A 14800-nucleotide genomic window follows, 5' to 3' on the forward strand; every position below is an offset into this window, starting at 1 on the left:
CTAAGTCAGATGGTAGTATTCGGTTTTATACTGACTACAGGGGGGTGAACGCTGTAACAAAAACAGATGCGTATCCAATCCAGTGGATGATTGTGTGGATAAAGTCAGCAAAGTGAAGTTCCTTACAAAGATTGATTTGTTAAAAGGGTATTGGTGTGTTCCATTAATGGACAGAGGTAGAGAGATTTCTGCATTTGTAACCCCATCTGGGTTATATGAATATAATGTTCTTCCATTTGGGATGAAGAATGCCCCAGGTACTTCCCAGCAGATGATTAATTCAGTGATTTGAGGGTTAAAAGATACAGATGCCTATATGGATGATTTAGTTACAGGAAATGATACTTGGGAAGCACATATTATTGCGGTGGAGAAACTATTTGGAAAGCTTTCAAAAGCTAACTTAACTATTAATTTAGCTAAAAGTGCATTTGGTCATGCCACTGTGACTTGCCTTGGTTATGTTGTGGGTCAAGGTAAGTCAGCTCGTGTTCAGGCAAAAGTTCGGGAAATTTTAGAGATCCCAGTCCAACTGGGAAAAAAAACTCTCAGAGGATTCTTGGGAATGGTAGGATATTACCAAAAATTTTGTCAGAATTTTGCTAATAGCAAAAATTGCATAAGCAAGGGAGATGAGGCTGAATACAGGGCTACAGTGGGAAACTTTGTCACATGGTGTGAGCAGAATCATCTGCAGCTTAATGTGAAAAAGACTAAGGAGCTGGAGGTGGACCTGAGGAGGGCTAAGGCACCGGTGACCCCTATTTCCATCCAAGGGGTCAGTGTGGACATAGTGGAGGGTTACAAATACCTGGGGATATGAATGGACAATAAACTGGACTGGTCAAAGAACACTGAGGCTGTCTACAAGAAGGGTCAGAGCCATCTCTATTTCCTGAGGAGACTGAGGTCCTTTAACAACTGCCGGACGATGCTGAGGATGTTCTACGAGGCTGTGGTGGCCAGTGCTATCATGTTTGCTGTTGTGCGCTGGGGCGGTAGGCTGAGGGTAGCAGACACCAACAGAATCAACAAGCTCATTCGTAAGGCCAGTGATGTTGTGGGGGTGGAACTGGACTCTGACAGTGGTGTCTGAAAAGAGGATGCTGTCCAAGTTGCATGCCATCTTGGACAATGACTCCCATCCACTCCATAACGTACTGGTTAGGCACAGGAGTACATTCAGCCGGAGACTCATTCCACCGAGATGTAACACTGAACGTCATAGGAAGTCATTCCTACCTGTGGCCATCAAACTTTACCACTCCTCCCTTGGAGTGTCAGACACCCTGAGCCAATAGGCTGATCCTGGACTTATTTCCACTTGGCATTATTAACATTATTATTTAATTATTTATGGTTTTATATTGCTATATTTCTTCACTATTCTTGGTTGGTGCAGCTGTAACAAAACCCAATTTCCCTCGGGATCAGTAAGGTATGTCTGTCTGTCTGTAATACTGCCCTTCCATTAATAAACTTCTTAAAGAAAAATGAGAAGTTTGTGTGGACAGTGCTTTGTCAGAAGGCATTTGAGAAATTAAAAACTATGATATGTCATCAACCTGTGTTCAGGGCACATGACTTTGAAAAACCATTTTCATTTGCTAGCGATGAGGCTGCAGGAGCAGTATTACTGCAAAGGAATGAGGGTGACGAGGTTGATCATCCAGTAGATTACTTTTCTAAGAAATTTAATAAGCATCAAAGGAACTATTCAACTATAGAAAAAGAATTATTATCCCTTGTTTTGGATAATGTGATTGCTGATTGTTTATCTAGATGTTGAATGTTCAATTTTTGTTATGGAGTGGTATTTTAACATCTGTAACACTCCTACTGTATATTAGTTTGTAAGGTGCTATATGATAATATTATGTGTACTGTGTATGTTGTAGATTTTATACATTTGTATTTTTTTTGTAAATAGTTAATTGTTAAAATTTTGCTCTTGACAATTCAAAAATTTTTTTTTGGAGGGAGGTGTTACATGCCTCATGGGTATCTTGTGACTGTCTCATGACCATGATGTGGGGGGGGGGGCGGAGTTTCAAGATGGCGACGTAAACATCTGCCTTTTAGGCGCTCTTCATTTTTTCAACTATAATCACCCTTTAATCAAATCTTTTCTTGCTTAATCATATGGGTTGATACTTATGATTAACTTTTTTTTCTACAACAATATTTGATTTAACTCTGTCAAATTTATAATGGCTACAAGCAAAAAATCGTCTAAGGATCCTTTATCTCTCGATGCAATGTCTAATCTTCTGGATACTAAATTTGCAAGTTTGGAAAATAAGCTGGAAAGTAAACTGACAAGTTTGGAAAACAAACTTACCACGAAAATGTCTGAACTTGAAGGAGTTGTTAGATCGCTTGATACTAAGCTTCAATCGCAGGCATCAGATATTCAACGACATGAAGATAAGATCACGACTCTTGAAAAAATAATTTGTGAAAAAATATGTACAATTGAAACATTGGAGAAGAAGGTACTGTCGACTGTTAAAACAGTAGATCAGTATAAGTCTAAAATTACCAATCTTGAAAATCGATCTTGCAGACAAAATTTGTGGATCATCGGGTTTCCCAAAAAAGTTGAGTCCGGTGACTTAACTGAATTTTTCTCTAACTTGTTGTGGGAAATTTTCGGTACTGAAGGCTTGCATGATAAACCTATTATCGATCGTGCTCACAGAGTTGCGAGATTTTCAGCTGCGAGAGACAAACCACGAGCTGTGATTGTTCGCCTCCATTATCCTCGGGAGAAAGAGCTTTTAGTCCAGTTAGCTCGTCAAAAAGGTATGATTTCTCACAAAAATTATAGGTTTCGTATTGCTGAAGATTATTCATTCGAAGTGATGAAAGCGAGAATTGCTTTTAAACCAGTGATGGCAGAGATTCATTCGATTGGACTTAAACAAGCTCTAAGATACCCAGCGAATCTCAGAATTACGTTGAATGACAACAGTCAACAATTCTTTAACACTCCAGAAGAAGCGAAGAAATTCGTCGAAGAATATCGACCTTCTAGTACAGATTGAACTATGTGTTATGTTGAAGAATTCTTGGAGAGAAGATGCCATTTCATTTTGGTCTTTAACCTATGAAGCTGCGTTATAGCCTCTTATCTTGATTTATAATTCTGTTTTTTTTTAATTATTATGATGACCATGATGTAATTGAGTATCTGGTGGGCGTGATGTAATGGTCTTGTGATGGTGGGGTGATGTATTTTCCCACCAGTGTGAGGTCATGTGATGGCCTGTTCTAACAGGTATAAAATGGGGAAAGCCTGCTGTGATGCAGGAGTTTTTGTTGGGATGTCATTTAAGTCGTCAGTTACTCCGTTATGCTACGTATTTGGTTTCATGACGCAGTTTTGTTTTAGAGTGGAGTTTTAATTCTTACTGTAAGGGACATTGTCGTTGTGCTGGCAGTTTTGGAAATCACTGCCAGTTATGTTGATGTATCTTTGATTTAATTTTAAAGGCAAAGTATTGGAGAGTGAAGATTTACCAAAGTATGGAAACTCGAAGGATCGAGTAAAGTTGGTGTTGTCAGTGGTAATACAGGATTGACCTTATTGGATCTTTGTTCAGGAAATTGTAACTTGCATCCAAGATAGCCCCTGCATTGTAAGAGCAGAAAGGATTGGGCGCAGTGTTATTCACTAAGGAAACTTGAAGCCGTTTTTACTTCCTTCATCATGAATCCTTCAGGCAAGGCATATTTCAGCTGGGATCAGCAGTAACGTCATGTCGTCGAGGAATTCGTTACTTCAGGAAAGTCTCTCCTAATTGACTGTATAAATAAATTGGACTTTCGCATTTATCACTTTAAGCACTGTGTTTGCATTTATCGCTTTAAGAACTGTTCCAGTTGCCATATAGCAGTTAATTTCCGGTTAAGTTAGTCGTTTGTTTACTTTTCATTTTTATTGAGCAGAGTTTAAATAAATGTTCATTTGTTTATAAAAAAAATCCTGTCTCTATTCTATATTCATTGTTGCCGTATCGTAACTTGTTGAATCTTTGCAAACTCCTAAGGAAGTAGAGGCGCTGCTATGCTTTCTTGTAATTGCCCTTACCTGCTGGGCCCAGGACAGGCCCTCTGAAATAATAACACTGAGGAATTTAAAGTTGCTGACCCTCTGCACCTCTTGTCCTCTAAGGAGGAGTGGCTCATGGACCTCTGGTTTCCTTTTCCTGTAGTCAATAATCAGCTTTTTGGTCTTGCTGATATTGAGTAAGATGCTGTTACTGCGGCACCACTCGGTCAGGTTGTCAATATCCTCCTCTTTGCTGATTTGTCACCACCTTTGATTTGGCTTGTGATAGTGGTGTTATCAGCAAACTTGAAAATGGCATTGAAGGTCCACTTAGCCAGACAAGGATAAGTGTGAAGTGAGTAGAGCAGGGACATTCGTCTAGTCAGGGAGAGTGTGGAGTTGATAGAGAGGAGTTACAGGCAGGTGGTCACACCGGGGCCACGGGAGGCAGACAGGTGGGTCACGGTTAGGAGGGGGAAGGGGAAGAGTCAGGTATTAGAGAGTACCCTAGTGGCTGTACCCCTTGACAATAAGTACTCCTGTTTGAGTACTGTTGGGGGGGACAGCCAACCTGAAGGAAGCAACAGTGGCCATGCCTTCGGCACAGAGTCTAGCCCTGTAGCTCAGAAGGGTAGGGAAAGGAAGAGGAAAGCAGTAGTAATAGGAGACTCGATAGTTAGGGGGTCAGACAGGCGGTTCTGTGGACGTGATCAGGAGACCTGGATGGTAGTTTGCCTCCCTAGTGCCAGGGTCCAGGATGTTTCTGATCGCGTTCAAGATATCCTGAAGTGGGAGGGTGAGGAGCCAGAGGTCGTGGTACATATAGGTACCAATGACATAGGTAGGAAAAGGGAAGAGGTCCTGAATGGAGAATATAGGGAGTTAGGAAGGCAGTTGAGAAGAAGGACCACAAAGGTAGTAATCTCAGGATTACTGCCTGTGCCACGCGACAGTGAGGGTAGGAATGGACTGAGGTGAAGGATAAATGTGTGGCTGTGGGATTGGAGCAGGGGGCAGCGATTCTATTTTCTGGATCATTGGGACCTCTTTTGGGGCAGGTGTGACCTGTACAAAAAGGACGGGTTACACTTGCATCCTAGGGGGACCAATATCCTGACAGGAAGGTTTAATAGAGCTGTTAGGGAGGGTTTAAACTAATTTGGCAGGGGGATGGGAACTGGAATGATGGAGCGGAGGAGAGGGAAAACAGAAATAGATCTAAGGTAGTGAGCAGTAAGGATGTCAGGAAGGACAGGCAGGTGATGGAGCAAATTTATAGCCATTGGGATGAGTTGCAGTGCAATCAATGCAAAAAGTACCAAATACTGGACTTAAGGTGTTATACTTAAATGCACGCAGCATAAGGAATAAGGAGGATAATCTTGTTGTACAGTTACAGATTGGCAGGCATGATATTGTGGCCATCACTGAGATGTGGCTAAAGGATGCATGTCTCTGGGAGCTGAACGTCCAAGGATACACAGTGTATCGGAAGGATAGGCAGTTAGGTAGAGGGGGTGGCATGGCTTTAATTGTAAGAAATGATATTAAATCATTAGAAAGAGTTGACATAGGATCAGACAGTACAGAATCTTTATGGGTTGAGCTAAGAAATCGCAGGGGTAAAAGGACCCTGATGGCAGTTATCTACAGGCCTCCTAACAGCTGCAGTGATGTGGACTACAAATTACAAAGGCTTGCCAGAAGGGCAGTGTTATGATAATTGTTGGGGATTTTAACATGCGAGTGGATTGGGAAAATCAGGTCAGCACTGGATCTCAAGACAGAGTATTTGTAGTATGTCTACGAGATGGCTTTTTAGAACAGCTTGTTGTCGAGCCCTCTAGTGGATCAGCTATACTGGATTGGGTATTGTGTAATGAACCAGAGGTGATTAGAGAGATGGAAGTGAAGGAACCCTTAGGAGGCAGTGATCACAACATGATTGAGCTAACTGTGAAATTTGAGAAAGAGAAGCCGAAATCCGATGTGTCGGTATTTCAGTGGAAAAAAGGAAATTACAGTAGCTTGAGAGAGGAACTGGCCAAAGTTGACTGGAAAGGAACTAGGAAGCAAAAATTAGTGGGAAGACAGAGGATTGGGAAGTTTTTAAAAGCTTACGAAAGGAAACTAGAAGGTCATTAAGAGGAAAAAGATGAACAATGATAGGAAGCTAGCAAATAATATCAAAGATACTAAAAGCTTTATCAAGTATATAAAGAGTAAAAGACAGGTGAGAGTAGATATTAGACTGATAGAAAATGATGCTGGAGAAATTGTAATGGGAGATAAGGATATGGCAGAGGAACTGAACGAGTATTTTGCATCAGTCTTCACTGAGAAAGATTTCAGCAATATACCAGACATTCAAGGGTGTCAGGGCAGAGAAATATGCGCAGTCACAATTATGACAGAGAAAGTACTCAGGAAGCTGAATAGTCTAAGGGTAAATAAATCTCCTGGACCAGATGGAATGCACCCTTGTGTTCTGAAGGAAGTAGCTGTGGAGATTGCGGAGGCATTAGCAAAGATCTTTCAAAAGTGGATAGATTCTGGCCTGGTTTCAGAGGACTGGAAGATTGCAAATATCACTCTGCTATTTAAGAAGGGGGCAAGGAAGCAAAAAGGAAATTATAGACCTGTTAGCTTGACATCGGTGATTGGGAAGTTGTTGGAGTCGATTGTCAAGGATGAGGTTACGGAGTACCTGGAGGCATATGACAAGAATGGCAGATCTCAATGATTTGGATTATGGAATAGATGGCTTTGTGGCTAAGTTTTCTGATGATACAAAGATAGGTGGAGGGGCCGGTAGTGTTGAGGAAATAGAGAGTCTGCAGAGAGACATGGATAGATTGGGGGAATGGGCAAAGAAGTGGCAAATGAATTACAATGTTGGAAAGTGTACATTCATACACTTTGGTAGAAGAAATAAACAGGCAGACTATTATTTAAATGGGGAGAGAATTGAAAGTTCTGAGATGCAACGGGCCTTGGGAGTACTCGTGCAGGACACCCTTAAGTTTAACCTCCAGGTTGAGTCAGTGGTGAAGAAGGCGAATGCAATGTTGGCATTCATTTCTAGAGGAATAGAGTATAGGAGCAGGGATGTGATGTTGAGGCTCTATGAGGCACTGGTAAGACCTCACTTGGAATACCCTGTGCAGTTTTGGGCTCCTTATTTAAGAAAGGATGTGCTGACATTGGAAAGGGTTCAGAGAAGATTCACTAGAATGATTCTGGGAATGAGAGGGTTAACATATGAGGAACATATGACCACTCTTGGACTGTACTCCTTGGAGTTTAGAAGAATGAGGGGGGACCTCATAGAAACATTTCGAATGTTGAAAGGCATGGACACAGTGGATGTGGCAAAGTTGTTTCCTATGGTGGGGGAGTCTAGTACGAGAGGACATGACTTGAGGATTGCAGGGCGCCCATTCAGAACAGAGATGTGAAAAAAAATTTTTAGCCAGAGGGTGGTGAATCTATGGAATTTGTGGCCACAGGCAGCAGTGGAGGCCAAGTCACTGGGTGTATTTAAGGCAGAGATTGATAGGTATCTGAGTAGTCAGGGCATCAAAGGTTATGGTGAGAAGGCAGGGGAATGGGACTAAAGGGGAGATTGGATCAGCTCATGATGAAATGGTGGAGCAGACTTGATGGGCCAAATGGCCAACTTCTGCTCCTTTGTCTTATGGTCTTATGGCCTTAAGCATGCAGCCTTGTGGTGTACCTCTGCTGATGGAAACCATGTAGGAGATGTTGTCAATCCAAACTGTCAGGGATTTGCAAGTGAGGAAATCATAGATCCAATTGCAGGAGGAGGTATTGCAACCATGGTTCTGAAACTTATTTTTTGAGTTTTGAGGGGATGATGGTCTTGAATGCTGAGCTGAAGTCAATAAAGAAGATCCTGAAGTATGCCTCTTTGCTTTCTCGGTGTGCTAGGTTTGAGTGAAGGGTCAGTGAGATGGCAATATCTGTGGACCTATTCCTTCAGTAGGTAAATTGGGATGCATCCAAGTTGCCTCTCAGGCATGAGTTCGTATGTTTCATCATCAACCTCTCAAAACACTGCATCACTGCGGATGTAAGTGTTGCTGGATGTCAGTCATTGAAGCAGTTTACCACATTCTTCTTAGGCACCAGCACAATTGAAGCCTGCACCAAGCAGGTGGGTACTGCAGATTGCAAAAGCAAGAGGTTAAAGATTTTGTTGAACTCTCTAGCCAATTGATCATGACAGGTACCCCATTCGGACCAGTTGCTCTTTGTGGGTTCATTCCCCTGATAGCTGCTTGCACATCTACCTCAGATACTGAAATCACAGGATCATCAAGAGTTGTGGGAGTTCGTGGTGGACAAAGTTATAAGTTTTAAGTCCCGTTGCATCTCAGAACTTTGAATTATTTCACCATTTTTAATAATAGTCTGCCTGTTTATTCCTTCTACCAAAGTGCATGACCGTACACTTTCCAACATTGTAATTCATTTGCCACTTCTGTGCCATGTTTTGATGGACAAAGTGAGTGTAGAAGGCATTGAGCTCATCTGGAAGCAAAGCTCTTTTGCTGTTTGTTTCATCTGATTTAACTTTAACAGAGGTGATAGTATTCAAGCCCTGTCACAACTGTTCAGTGTCCTTTGTTGATTCAAGTTTAGTCTGGAATTGCCACTTCATCAGTTAGTTGGCTTTCCAGATATCATACCTGGACCTCTTGTAACTTCCTTGGTCATCAAAACATGGGAGGAACTAACATGGGAACCTTTGATTAGGCTCTTAGTAGATTGCAGATCTCATGGTTCATCTAGGGCTCTGGTTGGGGAAGACTAAATGATTTTGTGGGTACAGTCTACAAGTATCTTAATAAAGTCCATGATAGCCATTACATATTTATTCAGATCCACAGATGAGTGCTTGAATCCCAATAAGGGCTCATCAACAACTATACCAATCCTGTTGATTTTACACCTTTCTTTAATCTGCCTGAATATTTGTTCTGCAATATCCCTGAGGTCTATTGAATAATTCCATCAGAGTTATTGCACCTTTCTTATTTCTGAACGCTACCCATATAGTCTCAGTGGAGCAGATCTTCATTATGTCCACTGAGTGATATTGCCCCTGCCACCTCCTTTACCTCCTTCTCTACAGCTCATTCACACACTTGGAGCAATTTACACTGGCCAATTAATCTACTGACCCATATATCATTGTGAAGTGTGAAGAAGCCAACACATCAAAGGGAACTCACACAGAGACAGCACTCAAAGCAAACGGTAAACCCCGGTCGCTGGAGCTGTGAGATGGCAGCTCTACTAGCTACACCACTGTGCTGTCCAATTCATAGAGTCGTACAACACAGAATTAGGCTCTTCTGCTCAACTGGTCCATGTCAACCTCAATTCCCACCAAAGCTGGTCTCATTTTGGCCAATAGCCCTCTGAACCTTTCCTATCCATGTACCTGCCCAAGTGCCTTTTAAATGCTGTTAATTACTTAACAACAATTGCTTAACCTGAAGATAAATAGGGAAATATGAAGCATAGAATCAAGGCTTGGCAGACGAACAAATTGTCATGAGGTAGCAGTATGTGGAGAAGTAAAGAAGAGAATCCAGCCTGCCTTAAGGTTCCTTCCTATACTCTCTTGCAGAGAGCCTGAGCTCACTGTACCTAGTGACACAACAGAACGAGCGCTCTTCATCAGGCACTGACGAAGTATTCAATGAATATACATCCTGGGTCAAAATCTTTGAGCTCCCTCCCTAACAGCATTGTGGGTGAAACTGATAAATCAAATTAGTAAATCAGTTTATTATTGTCCCATGTAGATGGCAGCATGACGCAGCTTGCAGCGGCCACTCTGGAGCTGATTATCTGTTATTTGTGAAGTGGGGTGCCGTGCGCAATCATAATTGATAGAAAATGGACGTGGGAGTACGGAGGAACATCGGGAAATCTCCAGCAAGATCTTCTTTGTTGCTGCTGCTGCTGTGAGGTCCAGGACTCTGCTGAGAAGAACAGGCCCCCCCGTCCTTGGGGTCGCGCTGCCGATGGCCATTGGCATAATACACTCTTAATACACTCGGCAGAGGATGGTGCTCGGAGAAGCTGTGCCGGAGGGGATGGTCGTCGGCTCGGAGGTTCGACGGAATCAGAGTCCGCTGCGGTCAGGTCTCTTTCGGTGTGTGCAGCATCTGCGAGGCTGGGTTCGACGGAGCTTTCACTGTGTGCTGCGTTTGCGAGGCTGAGTCCGGCGGTGCTGTCGAAGTCCATAGTGGGGGTATTCCCTTCTGCCGCTGGTGTGGGATGGCGAGTCTGTCGGGACCCTGGTGACTTGTGGAAACTGTGTGGCAATTTCTTTTGAACTTATAGTCCTTTAACATCTTTGGTCTATTTTTACTGTGCCCATAGTCTGTTTTTTTATCAATTATGCTATTGTTTGCACTGTTGTAACTATATGTTGTAACTATGTGGTTTTGTGCAGGTCTTGTAGCTTTAGTTTTTGGTCTTGTTTGTCTGGTGGATTTGGAGCTCCTTTCTGGGGAACGCGCTAAGACGGTAGCGCGATATTAATATGCAGCAGCCTCTCCGGACTCTGGATTGGGGATTGCCAAACGTTATGTGGATTTTCTGGTGTAGTCTGTTTTGTTGTGTGCTTTTGTGATATCATTCTGTGGGATCTTTGTCTCATTCTTTAAATGCTTTGCATTTGTGGTTTCTAAATGACAATAAACTGAATCTGAATCTGAATGTACTAAGTACAGTGAAAAACTTGCATTGTACACTGTCTATACAGATCTATTATTACAACATTGCATTGTACAAGGTAAAAACAATGAACAACACACGTACAAAATGTTGGAGATTCTTAGCAAGTCAGGTAGTATCTATGGAAAGGAATAAGTAGGCGATTCCCTTCATGTGGACTGGAAAGAAAAGGGATAGAATCCTGAATAGGAAGCTGGGAGGGGATGTGGAAGAGGGAATCTGATGGGAGAGGACAATGGATCATGAAAGAGAGAGAAGGAGGAGGCGTACTGGAGGAAGGCGAGGAGAAGAGAAGTGTGAAAGGGTAACCAGAATAGTGATTGGAAAAGGAGAGGAAGAGGGTGGAGGGCAAATTTACTGGAATTTGGAGAACCTGATATTCATGCCATTAGGTTGCAAGCTATCCAGACAGAATATGAGGTTTTGCTCTTGCATCCTGGGTTTGTTCTCATCATGGCAGTGGAGGAGGCCATGGAGTGACATGACAGAATGGGAATGGGAAGTCAAATTGAAATGGGTCGCCACCAGGAGATGCTGGCTTTTGCAGTGGACAGAGCAAAAGTGTTCAACAAAAGGTAAAACCAATGACAGAATGCAGAATAAAGTGTTACAGTTATTGAGAATATACAGTGTAAGGTCATAACAGTGTGGATTGTAGGTGAAGAGTTCATCTTATCATGTAAGGATACCATTCAATAGTCTTGAAAAGGCAGGAAGGAAGCTGTCCTTGAGTCTGAAGGTATTTTAATATGGGCATATGGGCTTTTGTACCTTCTGCCTGGTGGGAGGGGGTGAAAAAGGGACACACACACACACACACACACACACACACACACACACACACACACACACGCACACACACACGCACACGCACACGCACACACACACACACACACACGCACACACACACACACACACACACACACACACACACACACAAACACACACACCTCACCATTAGTTTCTCAAGGGCAATTAGGTAGTGGGCAATTATATGCTGGGATCAGCCTGTGACACCCGCATCCCCTGAATAAATGCACAAAGCAAAATTATGTATTGGATTAACATTGAGTTGTGCACCTCAGAAATAGGATCTTTGGGCCATCATGTCTATGCCAACCAACATGCCCATCTGTTCTCATTCCACTTACCTGCGTTAATTTCATGTGGGGGATAATGCTATTACAGCACCCATTAAGGTAAGGGAGTTGTGGACCTGCTATGTTGGTGCCATAAGCGGGGCAGTAATTGAGAGCTGCCCAGCACAATCCTCACTGATTTGATTTGACTTCAGTAGCAAATTTTGCTGTATGCTTTGATGCACATGTGACAAATAAAGTTAATTTAATCCAATGTGCCTCTGTGCCCTGCTCATTCAAGTTTCTGTCCGTAACCCTCCTAAGTGTTGTTCCTGCCTCCACCTCCCCTAGCATTTCATTTGGGATATCCCTCAGATCCTCCTTCTAACCTTGAACATAGCTGTGAACTCCCCTGCCCTGGGAAACAGACACTGGCTATCTATCTTACTTCTGTCTCTCATAATTTTATAATACTCTGCCCAATCACCACAGCCTCAGTTTTCTTCAGGAGGACCAGATCCAACCTAACCAATCTCTCCTGATTACGGTAATCTCCTTATTACCATATTACGGGGGAATAATGGGATCAATGTAGGATTATTGTAAATTGTCAGTGTGGAGATGCTGGGTCAAAGAGCCTGTTTCCTATCTTATGCCTACATGACTTTCTGCAAAGTCTGCTTTTCACTTAGGACATCAGATTCCTCACACCTTCAGCAAGTGGGATGGACAAATGTGCTGTGGTGCATTAAATTTTGTAAAGTATTGGATGAAAGTCTGGATAGCTCCAAGTGACACTTTAACTCTTTGTAAGCTTGCAACAGGCATGGTGTCCATACAAGCTAAACACTATAGGTTTGTAAATGTCTAATGTTTGCTGATAGCAGCTGGACTGTTTCCTGGCCTCATGCACCAGTGACATGAGGATTTCTGTCGATAAACACTTGAGTTCTTCGAAAGAAATAAACCATGATGAGTTAGTGGCATGAGAACAAAACATCAAATAACTTATCTCTCTCTCTCTCTCTACGCGTCTCGCTACACTTGTGGAACTCCCTATTTATTGGGGTAACATTTGTTTGGATTTTAGGACTTCACCTAGACCAAAGAATTGCAGTCGATCAGTGCCTAGGACCCAGACCCATGGTGGTTTCATGAGTAGGAATTCAGAGATCCCCTGACAACAGTGGCAATCAAATCCCGCCCCCCCCCCCCCCGACGACAGCAACAATCAACTGGCGACTAAGAATCGTGAGCCCTGAAATCTTTGTGATTTACTACATAGTATTTGTGTGGTTTATTTGTGCTTTCTAGTTTATGATGGTAAATTAAGTTTAAATTATTTTATTCTGCTTGTATGTTTATTACCACATCTCCTAGACACTCGAGTTTTTTGGGACTGATCAACCCAGCCCATTACAACAATTAAACTCAGAGCAAGAAATCAACAAGTTTCAGGCTGTAAATTGATACAGAAACAACATATTTTGTGTCATGGATTAGAATAAACACTTACGCATTTTCACATCTTCTTTCTGTGATCAGCAGTTAGTTCAATAACTTCTGACATAATGGGTCACGCAGTGAACTGAGAACTGATGAGAATCTGATGAGTCAGAAGTCGAAAAGCTGCATCAGCAGTGTCACTGTTGAAATGTTTTGGACAGAATAAATAGCTTTCTGTATATATCTCAGCGAACTGCAAGGTGTGTTAGATTTCTCCATTCACACGCTGAACTAGAAATGTAACACACCAGAGCTGCTCTCCAAGGTCGGCCTAAAAGATTGTATTTTGAACAGCAAAGGAACATTTCTTGTGTTCTGTTAAATTTAGCAAAAATAAAATAGGTATATCCCTTTTAATCCTCACCAATTTTTATTGAAGTGCAAAAGAAAGCATCCTGCCCAGATTCGTAACCACATGGTGATGGTAATTGCTGGACACAAAACTGCAGGGAGCTGTAGATGCATATGGACACAGATGAACTCATCACAGGAACCAGCCTCCCCTCTGTCTACACTTCTTGCCACCTCAGTAGAGTAGACAACATAATCAAAGTTCCCCCCCATCTAGGTCATTCTCCATTCTCCTCCCCTCCCATGCAGTAGAAGTTCCAAAAGCTTGACAACACCTACTACCAGGTTCAAGGACAGCTTCTACCCCACTGTTATATGACTATTGAAGTATGATAAGATGGGTTCTTGATCTCACAATACATCTGCCATGACCTTCCAACTCATTGTCTACCTTCATTGCATTTCCCCTGTAACTGTGGCACTTCATTCTGCATTCTGATATCGTTTCTTCTTGTTCGACCTCAATGTACTGTTGAAATGAGATGACCTGTGTGGATGGCATGGGAAACAAACTTTTTTCACTGTATCTCAGGACAAGTGATGATAATAAACCAATTTACAAATTTGTTTTATGCTCAACATTATATAGTACTGAGGTCCCCAACCACCGGGCCACAAAGCATGTGCGAGGAAATGATAAGATTTGTCGATATGGAACGATATGAGTCAGCTATACCTTTCCTCATTCTCTGTCATGCCCACTGTTGAACTTGAACACACACGAGGTCATCGGTCGCCTAAGCGCGGTGAAACCCTTGCGCCAGGGATCACTGGTTGGCCTCCGGTAACTGGCCACCTCGTGCGGCTGGCGAGAAGTGCCGTTGCTACTAGCCTGGAGCGCCGACAGATGGGCGCCAGCTCTGAACCTGTTTAGCACACCGAATGCTTGTGGGGAACCCGGTGCTAAAATATTCACAGACCTCATTCAGACTCAGGGTTTCATAAGTAGCAGAGCTACCTTGCTGCGATCTACTAAAAGTCATTCCTCGAGCCAAACTTTTGTCAGCAGATAGATCCTACCTACCTACAAGGG

This window comes from Hypanus sabinus, chromosome 21, assembly GCF_030144855.1.
Source record: "Hypanus sabinus isolate sHypSab1 chromosome 21, sHypSab1.hap1, whole genome shotgun sequence".
Lineage (NCBI taxonomy): Eukaryota > Metazoa > Chordata > Chondrichthyes > Myliobatiformes > Dasyatidae > Hypanus > Hypanus sabinus.